Consider the following 12918-nt stretch of genomic DNA (forward strand, 5'->3'; position numbering starts at 1 on the left):
TGATAATGAGACTACAGTCATATTGTGGCTCATGTTCTTTAGAGAAGGATACTGATGTGTGTAGGAGGGAAACAACATAATGTGTAAGGTTTGCTTTTAAATACTTCAGCAAAGGAAAACAAAGGATGGGTAAATAATGCAAATGGGGCAAAATCTTGGTTAGGTGAAGCCAATGGAGATTCATTGTTCTATTCTTTCTAGTTCACATACATTTGAACATTTCCAAATGCATATTTTCAAGTTCTGCTCTTTGCAAAGAAAAAGTAGCTCTTTTTTAAAAGAGCGTGCGTGCTACTGAGAATCACTGTGAGACCAAACACATCTTGCAATTATAACTGAAAAGTCAGTCAAAAGAAAACAAGAGAAGCCAGCTTTCACAAATATCTTACTCAATAACAAAACGTGTTTAAGAGCAGAACATTACAAGATACTGTACTGGCTGATGGTTACCAGTTTTTAAAATTTTAGCCAGGAAAAAAAAGAAACTCGTTAGTAATGGAAAAATAATAAAAGAATTATTTAGAGGGGTGCCTGGGTCGCTCAGTTAGTTGAACATCCCACACTTGATCTTGGCTCAGGTCTTGATCTCAAGGTCTTGAGTTCAAGCCCTGCAATGGGCTATGTGCTGGGCATGAAGCCTGCAAAACAGGAAGGAAGGAAGGAAGGAAGGAAGGAAGGAAGGAAGGAAGGAAGGAAGGAAGGAAGGAAGGAAGGAAGGAAGGAAGGAAGAGGGAGAGAGAGAGAAAGAGGAAGACAAAAAGACAGAGAGAAAGAATGAGAGAGAGAATGAGAGAAAGAGAACAAGAGAGAGAACAAGAGAGAAAATGAGAGAACGACAGAATGAAAGAATGAAAGAAAGAAAGGAGGGAGAAAAAGAAAAAAAAGAAAAGAGAAGAAAATAAAAAAGAAAAGAAAAAAAACCATGATCTTCCCCTACAAACCCTACTAGGTTTTTGGGTTTTGTTTTGTTTTTTTAAAAGAGAGAGAGAGAGAGAGAGAGAGAGAGAGCGCACATGTGCAACCAGGGGAGAGGGGCAGAGGGAGAGAGAGAGAATCTCAAGCAGTCTTCATGCTCAGCGTGGAGCCCGACTGAGGGGCTCAATCCTGTGACCAGGAGATCATGACTTGAGCTGAAATCAAGAGGCAGATGATTAATCTACTGAGCCACCCAGATGCCCTGAAACCACATTAGATTTGAAATAAGAGATGTAGGGATTCCAACAGAACCTAAAATAAACACTGGAGACAACAACATTGTAGTTATAAAAAGAAAATCCAGGAGATTTTTCCCACCATTTTTTCTTGAAATAAAATTTGAAAATCATAAGCAGATATTATTTAGCCAAAAAGAAGAATTTTTTGCCTACAATGGTACATACATTGAAATTTACAATTAAAGTATAACCCTGCTCTCTTCTTGAAAAAAGAAAAAGTAAATGACCTTCTCCTCCAAGATGTGCTTATAGGTCAGAGTGATCTGAAACCCTGTGGGCAACCCCTGTTACTGCCTTTCTGTAACTTCTTCTTGGATCATCTGGAATCACATACGCAACTGTCCAACTCCCAGAGAAATCAAAAGGCTTCTTAAAATCCTCTCATCTGTGAGGTAGAAGATAACTACTTAAGAAGGTTTCAAGCAATATTGCATTACAGGACACCAAAACTAACAAGAAATAAATATGGCCAGAATCCTATCACTGGTAGAAAATTAAGAAAAAAAAATGATGTTCAGGGCAGAAATTAAAGAAAATGCAAATGATTCTACCATTTGGCTCTGAAATGCTCTCTTTTGACAAAAGGAGGGATTTTCGTTTGGCAACAAACTGCTTACATAATGAAAATGACAAATTATTCCATAAGCCTACAGCATGATAATTTTGTTCCAGTGGATAATGTGTTTCTTAAAAACAAAACAAACAAAAAAAAAACACCTGCTTTTATTCTAAAACAAAATCAAAATAATTACTTAGTAAAGTTAAGCATTAGAATAAGAAAACTCTGTTATGGGGGTGCCTGGGTGGCTCAGTCAGTTAAGCATCCAACTTTGGCTCAGATCATGATCTTGCAATTCACAAGTTTAAGTCCCACTTTGGGCTCTGTTCTAACAGCTCAAATTCAGTGTCTCCCTCTCTCTCTCTCTGCCCCTTCCTCCCTGCTCAAGTTCTGTGTCTCCCTCTCTCTCAAAGATAAATAAACACTAAAAAAATCAAAAAGAAAAAAGAAAACTGTTATACTTTTTCTCACGTGCTACAACTATACTATTAGGTGCTATCTGCAAGAAATTGGATTTAATTGGGCAAGGTGTATTTACAAACTTTAATATTTCCTATTATCTCTAGGAGTCAGTAGAACTAGAAAATCTTTCAAACCTCTCCTCATTTCTTCCATTCCATTGGAGACAGGGACACTAATCTAATTTTTGAGACTATAGTTGATGTGACCCCTAGTAGAGCAAGGTAACTAGGGAACAGGGCAACTACTGGCTATTGTAGGCACTCAGTGCTCTCATTTGCTGTGAAGCTTCTTCAAAGAACTGCCAGTAGTTATGTCTTCACCCCCTCCTCCCTCATTCTTTATCCAGTTCTTCCCAGTCATGCTTCTTCCCTTCACCATGGCACCTGAGACACCACAACACCACTAATTGCGTCTATGTAGCAAACCCCACAATCATTTCTGTCTTCTGTTCACTCAAATCTCTACAGTCTTTTACCTTTCCCCATTCTTTCCTCCATGAATCATCTTCTCTGGGCATCCATGAAGACACACTCTCCTGGCTCCTGCCCTATCTCCCTAGCCACCCCTGCTCAGCTCCTTCTCCTTGCCTCTACCTCTACATACTAATGCATTCTTTTTGAAAGCAAACCATGATAAAACAGCAGGGTTTCTGAGAAATTACTTTCTTCTGTTCAATAAGCATGTCTTCTCCCCCCCCCTTTCCATTACTCTTGTTCTAACTGTAAGACCTAAAGAAGTTTTAGAATTTCTTTCAATTTCATTGATTTTAGACCTTGAGATCACATGTGGTCTGTAGATTAGAGAAAACAATATAGGTGATGTCACTATATAGTGAAACCTCTTGGAAAAAAACCTCTCTGAAATTATTATAAGCCCAAAGGATAATGAAAGAAATAAAACAGTCTGTGCCTGGAAATATTTCTATGAATTATCTTTGTTCAGAGACTCCAAGAAAAGTGGGACCATAAGTGGATCATTAAATGGAACAGTAAAAAGATAACATAACATGATCAAGTGAAATTTATTCCTTGAATGCAGGGATGGTTCAACATACACAAATCAGAAACTGTGATACACCACTCTAACAGAATGAAGGATATAAAACTGTATGATTATCTCAAAAGAGGCAGAGAAAGCGTGTGACCAAATGTAACATCATTTCATGATAAAAACTTACAACGTGTTAGGTATAGAAGGGATATACCTCAACATAATCAAAGTCACACATGCCCATAACTAACATCATACTTAATGGTGAAAAGCTGAAACCTTTTCCATTAAGATCAGCAAAATGACCAGAGTGCCCACTCTTGCCTCTTGTTTTCAACACAGCACTGGAAGTCCTATCCAAAGTAATTAGGCAAGAAAAAGAAAATGTAGGCATTGAAATCAGAAATCAAGAAATAAAACTGTCTCCATTTGCAGATGAATCATCTATGGAGAGAAAAACTAAATTCTCCACCAAAAATGGTTAGAACTGATAAATTAATTCAGTAAAGTTGCAGGATATAAAATCAACATGCAAAAATCAATTGTCTTTTTATACACTAATAACTATCTGAAAAAGAAATTAACAAAACCACTTATAATAGCATCAAAAAGAAAATATTTAGGAATCAATTTAACCAAGGAAGTGAAATATCTGTACACTGATCCTATAAGATACTGATGAAAGAGGGACGCTTGGGTGGCTCCCTTGGTTAAGCATCCGAATTCAGCTCAGGTCATGATCTCACAGTTCATGGGTTCGAACCCCATGTTGGTCTCTGTGCTAACAGCTCAGAGCCTGGAGCCTGCTTCTGATTCTGTGTCTCCCTCTCTCTCTGTCCTTCCTCCACTCTCTCTCACACGCTCTCTCTTTCTCAAAAATAAATACACATTAAAAAAATTTTTTTTAAAGATACTAATGGAAGAAATGGAAGAAAACACCAATAAATGAAAATATATTATATCTGTGGATTAGAATGACACTGGGAAAATGTCCATACTACCCAAAGCAATCTAAAACTTCAATGCAGGGGCACCTAAGTGGCTCAGTTGGTTGGGTGTCCAACTTCAGCTCAGGTCATGATCTCACGGTTTGTGAGATTGAGCCCTGTGTCCGACTCTGTGCTGACAGCTCAGGCCTGGAGCCTGCTTTGGATTCTGTGTCTCCCTCTCTCTGCCCCTCCCCTGCCCATGCTCTCTCTCTTTCTATCTCAATAATAAATAAACATTTTAAAAAATTCAAAAAAATAATAAAATAAAATAAAAATTCGAGGCAATCTCTATCAAAATTCAATTAGCATTTTTCACAGAAAGAGAAAAAACAACGCTAAAATTCTTACAGACCACATAAGACTATGAATAGCTTAAGGAAGCATAAGTACAAAGAGCAGAACTGGAAGCATCACACTGCCTAATTTCAAACTACATTACAAAGCAATAATAACCAAAACAATATGTTAGTGGCATAAAAGCAGACACAGAGATCAACAGGAGAGCCCAGAAATAAATCCATACATATATGGTCAATTAATTAATGACAAAGGTGCCCAAGAATACACAATGAAGAAAAGATAGTCTCTTCAATAAACAGTGCTAGGCACACTGGACAGCCACACATTCAAAAGAACAAATTTAGACACCTATCTCACACTAAAGACAAAACTCAACTCACAATAGACTGAAGAATAAATGTAAAGCCTGGAACCTAAAACTCCCAGAAGAAAACACAGGAAGGAAGCTCCTTGACACTGAACTTGGCAATAGTTTTTTGGATTTGACACAAAAGCAAAGGCAATAAAAGCAAAACCAAGAGGGATTACATCAAACTAAAAAGTTTCTGCATAGTAAAGGAAACAATCAACAAAATAAAAATGTAACCTACAGAATGGGAGAAATATTTTCAAGCTATATATCTGGTAAGGGGTTAGTATCCAAAATAGATAAGGAACTCCTACAACTCAACAGCAAAACAAAACAAAACAAAACCCCGCAAACAACCCAATTAAAAATGAGCAAAGGAACTCACTAGGTATTTTTCAAGAAAAAAAAAATATATATAGATGACTAATAGGTATATAAAAATGTGTTTAATAGCACAAATCATCAGGGAAATGTAAAACCATTAACCTCACACCAGTTAAGATGTCTACTAACAACAAGACAAGGGATACCAAATGCTGGTAAGGTAATGGAGGAAAGAGAACCCATGTATACTGTGGGTGGGAATATAAACTGATTCAGCCACCATGGAAAACAGGTTGGAGGTTCATCAAAAATTTAAAAATATAACTACCATATGATCTAGCAGTCCCACTTCTGCACATATAACCAAAGGAAATGAAATCACCATCTCAAAGAAATATCTATACTCCCCTGTTCATTGCAATGTTAGTCGCAGTAGCCAAGATATGGAAGCATAAAGGGGCTATCAACAGATGAATGGAGAAGGGAAATGTAGTCTATGTGTATGATGAAATATTGTTCAGCCTTAAAAGAGAAGGAATTCCTGTCATTTGTGACAACATGGATGAAACTGGAAGGCATTATGCTAAATGAAAGAAATCAGACAGAGAAAGACAAATACTGCATGATATCTCTTATGTATGGAATTAAAAAAAAGTTGAACTTATATAAATGGAGGAGAATGGTGGTTGGCAGGGGCTGGGGGTGGGGGAAATGGGGAGAGGTTGATAAAATGGTTTAAACTTTCAGTTATAAAATGAACAAGGTCTGAGGACCTAATGTATAGCATGGTGACTAGAGTGGTAATACTGTATTGTATACTTTAAATTTCCTAAGTAGATCTTAAGTGTTTTTACAAAGAAAACAAAAAGGTAACTCTGAGAGGTGATGGATATGTTAGTAACTTGATTATTGGAATCCTTTCAAAAGGTATGCATATATCATATCATCACATTGTATACTTTAAATATATTACAATTTTGTCTATTTTGCCTCAGTAAAACTGAAAAGTCTTGTTCATGAGTACTCACAGCAGTTTTATTTCTAATAGCAAAACACACACATACACACACACACACACACACACCCCAGTGAACAATGCCTATGTCCATTAGCAAGTGAATGGATACACCAACTGTGATATATTCATACAACAGAACTATTACACAAAACAGCATGGGTGAATCTCAAATAATCCTGTTGGGTATGGGCAAAAGAAGCCAGAGAAAAGAATTCATATAGTACCATTCCATTTGTAAAATACTCCAGAATCCAGGATCCAATTTAGAGACAGAAAGCAGATCAATGTTGCTCAGGGATGGAGTTAGATACTGGGTTTCAAGGGTATGTGACAATTCTGTGGGGATACGGTATTTTCATTATCTAGGATTACAGTGATAGTTCCATGGGTATATGCATATATCTAAATGTATCAGATTGTATAATTTAAGTATAAGCAGTTTGGTATAAATAAAAACTACAGGGCTAGACCTCAAAGCAAAGACGTTATGAATGTCACACTAAAGGGAATTCAGCGAAGGTAACTTTGGTGGCTTATCCTATGTTAAATGTTAAATTTGGGAAGAAAACACAATAGCACTCTCCATCAGGTATAATGGGCAGACTTTGTTTGAAGAAGGGATCATCCCTACAAACCCAAAACTCAAGGGGAGGCTGAATCAGACACAAGGCAACCCATGACAACAAATTACCACTCATTGCATATATGAGAGAAGAACTCCTTCATTATACCCTCCCAGTGACTGGTCTAGATAGATCTTGGTGACTGAGACAGTCTCAATGTCTCCTTCAGCTTGACCCCACTCAGCCATGTCCCAGCTGAGTGAGCCTGAGGATAAGTCATTATGATCTGTGCCTTAGTTTCCTCATCTGTAACACAGAGATAATGATAGTACCTACATCACGGAGTTGTGAGGATTAAGCACATTAATCCATATAGGTGCTAAGATCATCTATTATTATCCTTATCATTCCCATCTATTATCATTATCATTTCTCAAAGAGATTATGTAGGTAAGAATGCATATGTAAGAACGGAGGGCAACAGTCTGGTCCCTCACTGTTAGTTCAGTGTTCTTTCCAATTACAACATACAGATTTCCTGAAGACATACTGTATTTGCAGTCTGCAGGAGTTCACGTTGCTGACAAAATAAAAGGAGGCAACACCAGTCACCACTTAAGTTGGCAAACCCAAACCTGGCAATTGTAATCCCCATGCTTATGTGGGAAGATCCTGCACTCAGCTCACAGAGCCCTTGTCTAAGAATGATTGGAGACCCTACTAGATGGCAAGTCAGAGGGGAAAAAAGAGATTGGTGATTACCAGCCACTGAAATGAAGGCTGAGTGAGGTAGGGCTGGTCCTCAAAAGCTGATTTTTTTAAAAAAGGAGAGAATCAGAAGTTAATTTAAGTGTACTGTTTTCCCTGGAAAGCAGAAGAGGCTTCTCTTCAATTTGTTCCTTCATGCTGAGCCTTCCCAGGATGCTATGTCACCTGAGCGCATGATGTGACTGGATACATTCACCACCACTGGAATAATTAAATCTTACCTCCTCCCCCACCCCCGGCCCCCGCCAATTAATTTTGGCTCCAGATATTCAAGAACTTGAAAAAATATGAGCCTTTAACTTGCATTTTAATTTCCTTTGTTTCTATCAGCCTTTCCAAAGAAACTCAACCTGTCATTTGGAGTTCTAATGCCCTTCGAGGTATAAGAGAAATCATAGCAGACGCATATAACATGCAATTCATTTCTCTCATGGCATTTCCTTTGAGGGTGGGTTAGAGGCCTCACACCATCTCATTTGGCTTTCATGGGTCAAGTTCCATAAAGAAAAATCCAGCACCCTAAAATATTTAGCTTTGAAAGAATGCCACCTACCTTCCCCCCTACACTAAGGACAAAGTCACTTTCTTTATTCTTGCCTTGACTGATGAGTATGTGTTCCTTCTGCCCACTCTCCAACTAGACATCAATAAGCTCTCTTCTCCCTACATCCCCTCCCTATCTGTACTCTCAATATTCCATTCCTCTCAAGGAGAAGGGGGTATCTCCATTTATCAAAGTTGCCCTGTATCCACCTCTCACCACAGGCTTTCACAACAATGCTAAATAAGGTACTCCTACACACACATCAGAACAGTAGGGAATACTTCTGAGATCCCTATGTGTAAAAGCATCTGGAACCCAGTTATGTATTCCATTGGCTGAGAGCTTGTGTCTAATTTCATTAAGAGCAAAAATTCACAGATTATATTCAAGCCTTCTTGGATGTTGAGTTTGCAAACAGAATGATCCAGGTTCTTTTCCCTCCAAGTGTTGGAACAGTTTGAGAAGTCACGTGATGGTAAGTTCAGAACATCTGCACCTCAGTTCTATCAACCATGTCCAATTAGCCAATACTATAAAACCCACATCTCAAGGAAAAAAGGGGTCAGAAATATGATGGTGAAAGAAAACCTATCAGGAATTGTTCTCATGAGAAGAGGAGTCAACTCTCTTTGACAAAGGGAATGACTCCAAGAACACAAATTAATGAATACCACTCCACGAAGCCATTTTATTTTTTTAAAGCACTTTCCCAAATACCTCATTTTTCCTCATAAAGGAGATAGAATAGCACTGCTAACTCATTTGTCAGATAAAAATCATAGCAGGAGAGGTTCATCAACTTGCCAGAGCTCACACAACCGGAACCCAGGGTCTCTTAGCTTACAGGACAATAACCTAAGTAAGCTAAAATACCTTTCTCCCTTCAAGTAAATTCTCCTGACACACTAAAGCCCAACAGATTGGGATTCCTCCCATTTTGAACTTGAATTTCATCTCAACACATGCTTCAAGCTTAGCACTTCCCGTGAGACTCTGGCATTTTAGCCCATGTGGCTGAGTCTTAGACTCCAAAGTCCATTCGGGAAGAGGAGAAAGGTCCTGGGATAGACCATCTACATTTGGAATTCTTCTCAATTATGCAAATAATGAATTCAAAGGCAAATTACAGTGTCTGGAGTAGGTCTCTCTCCTTCCTTGAGAAGTAGAAGATATATTTTGTTTTCTCATCAATTGAACTAAGGCAGAACTCACCTCCTTATTTTTTTTTAAATGTTGATTCATTTTTGAGAGAGAGTGTGAGCAGGGGAGGGGCAGAGAGAGAAGGAAACACAGAATCGAAAGCAGGCTCCAGGCTCTGAGCTGTCAGCACACAGCCGGACCAGGGGCTCAAACCCACGAACTGTGAGATCATGACCTGAGCCAAAGTTGGATGTTTAACCAACTGAGCCACCCAGACACCCCAGAACTTACCTCTGTATATGCTGCTTCGTTTTTAATTAGGAAAATAATAAGTTAAGATATTTATACCAAGGTTAGCGGCTTGATGAAACCAAGAGTTTATGGGAACATTTCAAACTCACTCATGATGCTAACTAGTGATGTAATCGAGAGAAGAGAACAACAACAATATTAATGAAATGCAAATATGGAAATAGGGATTTTAAATCAGTGCATTTATTCCTGTCACATTCCCAAAGTGATTTTAATCAGTGTTACAAAACTACATATGATAAGGTAAGAGATAGGAGATGTACTCAAAAGTTGCAATTGCTGGAGAATTTAAAACAGAAATTGACATTGGCCATACCAAGGATTGGACCGTTGCTCTTTAATTTTTTTTTAATGTTTATTCATTTTTGAGAGACAGAGCACAAACCAGGGAGGTGCAGAGAGAGAGAGGAAGACACAGAATCTGAAGCAAGTGCCAGGATCCGAGCTGTCAGCACAGATGCAGGGCTCAAATGCAGGAACCATGAGATCATGACCTGAGCTGAAGTCAGACACCACACGTAACTGACTGAGCCACCCAGGCACCCTGGAATGTTGCTCTTTAAAAAGGGGGGGGGTAGGGCACCTCGCTGGCTCAGACGGTAGAGCTTACAACTCTTGATCTTGGAGGTGTGAGTTCAAATCTCACACTGGGTGTGCAGATTACTTAAAAACAAAACCTTTTAAAAATAAAAAAAAGTGGGGGATATAGGACACTACAGTAGGTGTAGAGTGAAGCTCTCTGCTTAAAAAAATTTCCTGGACTTTTCTATTAAAGAAAAGAGATTTGAAAAGTAAGATAAGAACAAAATTTCTCCCTTTTGTCTCCTCTCCATTTCTGTTTCTAAACCCAAAGAAGGAATGGTCTTTCCCTTGACTGCGTATTTAACTTTCCCACACAATGTAGGACTTTTTAATGCTCAAGGTAAATTTTTGTTGCCTTTCCTGATGGGGCTTTTCCTGGCAGAAGCAAAGCATGGAAAAATGGGGGGGGGGTGCTGGACTAGAACCCAGTTGACTTGGATTCAGGCCCCAAATGGGTCCTCAAACTCACATTTGATTTGGAGAAGTCACTCCACCTGCCATGGCTTCTGTTTCCTCGATTGTAAAATAATGGGACCCAGTGACCTGACAGATCCTTTACAGCCCCAGCTAACCCTATTCTTTTCTGGAAAACTACAGCATGTGTTTGCTAAGTGTAGTCACAAAAAATGTCGCCTTCCCTGGGATTTGCCACAACTCTCCTGAGGGCCCCTACAGAGGTCAGGTTACTATTTGCATGTACGTGCATGACATTGGATAAACTGCTCTTGTGGCATTAAGTAGTCTCAGTATTATCACTGCCTTACTAAAAGGAGACACTTTTCACTTTTGCTCAACTCTTTTCCTTCTTTTCCACCAACTACTTTTGATCCTGATTCTGGACAAATGAAGGCTAGAGAAGAGACCCACAACATCATGGAACCAGATAACGAGGGGTGTTGGTGTGGACAGAAAGATCAGACTCACTGGAGACATTTGCAAGGCGGCTAAATGTGACTCCTGTTATACATTCTAAATGGTGCCACATAGCATCTGGCAATGCTAACAGTTTCCAGCATTCTGGCACCTTTAGAATACATCTTGTGTGGATTAACAAAAGTTAATAGCATTTATTTCTTCAAATCCTAGCAGTCAAGGGTTTTTTTTGTTGTTTGTTTTGTTTTTTGTTTTATTTTTTTAACATGCTATACTTTAATACTTTGTATATCATTAAGGTCCATTTCTGATTCCAAGACAATTGTCCCACCCTTTTATTCCCCCTTATTACTTTCAGCAAGAAACAAAAACTCTCCCTTTAATGCCTATTTCTCTAAAAAACAATCTAAATCTAATTGCTTTGAACCACCACCTACAGGAGAGTTTGATGAATTTTTGTTAGATCTCCCACGTGTGACATGTGTCATGCTGTGTCATGGGACCAAGTCTGGAAAAAGATGCCTGCAGCCTTCATCTGTTTTCTGCAGGCTTTACTCGGTTCTGGTTCAATGCATGGACCTGTGCTGTGGCTTCAACCCAAAGCAGAGGAACACAGTTACCGGTGAACCAATAACTTCCTGACACCATGCCTGAAAATTTGGGAAATGTGAGACTTCTTGACTGAAAAGGCAATAAAAGGAATCTGTTTTTCCTTTCTTCATCCCTATATTTAACTTCAGAGAAGCCTAAGAGATGCAGAGTAAAGCAACACAGGTAATAGTGAACACCTGCTTGCAATACACCTGGAGGAATTCTCAGCAAAGGGAGAAAACATGTCTGAAACAGAAGAGCCTGAAAAAGACACCATGGAAATTTTCCACCCAACAGCACTGGCGATCCTTGTTGCAGAGACAGAGCATTTCTCTGAACTAAAATAAGGTGTTTCCTAACAACTACTCACATCAGCTTGAGTCAAAGGCAGGTCTTGTCCCTACTAACTTCATCAGTACCTCTTTTAATGCACCTACTGGATGAATATATAGAATGAATACTGGCTGTGGAGGAAAGCAGGAAAAACCCCACACCTTGAGTAAGAGCTTGGTAATAAGAAGGGGCAGAAATAAGAGATCCAAGAGCATTGTTTTCTGGCAGGCTGGAGGGTACTGGTGTGGACAAGTAGAGAACAATCAACCATGTTCTTTTGTGAATACTCTGGTAGCAGAAGACAATTAGGAAACAGGAAGAAAAGAGGATCCCTCTCAGTCCAGCCAAATCACATGCAGAAAATTACCAAGCATTTGGCTTGGAGCTTGGAACATCTATCTGTCCCTTCGGGTAACATGTTAGATGGACTTTGTTTCTTCACAGGACAAGGCACAAGGGATAAGGGAAAACTAAGCATTCAGCCTCTTAACAAACACTACCTCTGTATAGGCCTATCCCTTTTTGGAAACAATCAACATGAGGTTAAGGACAGATGAGGACACAACACTCAAAGAGAGGGAAAAAATTTTTTTTTCAGAAAATATACATGAGAGAAGAAGATAAACACATTTTGGGAGAACTTAACATTACAAAAAAGTTCACTAGAACCAACATAGAGGAAAAATGAAAAAGGAAGTTGGCTAGGATTACAAAGGACTGTAAAATCTAAATACAACATTAGAATTAAGATCATCAGGGGATAGGGGTGCCTGAGTGGCTCAGCTGGGTAAGCATCTGACTCCTGATTTTGGCTCAGGTTATGATCTCCCGGTTCATGGGCTTGACCCCCATGCCAGGCTTTGAGCTGAGAGCATGAGGCCTGCTTGGGATTCTCTCTTTCCCTCTCTCTCTGCTCCTCCCCTGATCACATTTTCTCTCTCTAGAAAATAAATAAACTTAGAAAAAAATATATCAGTAGGGAATCAAAAAGAATGAAATCTTGCCCT

Source organism: Lynx rufus, unplaced genomic scaffold (assembly GCF_022079265.1).
Source record: "Lynx rufus isolate CCGP_SWC_20201006 ecotype Redwood Valley unplaced genomic scaffold, mLynRuf1.p SCAF_1, whole genome shotgun sequence".
NCBI lineage: Eukaryota > Metazoa > Chordata > Mammalia > Carnivora > Felidae > Lynx > Lynx rufus.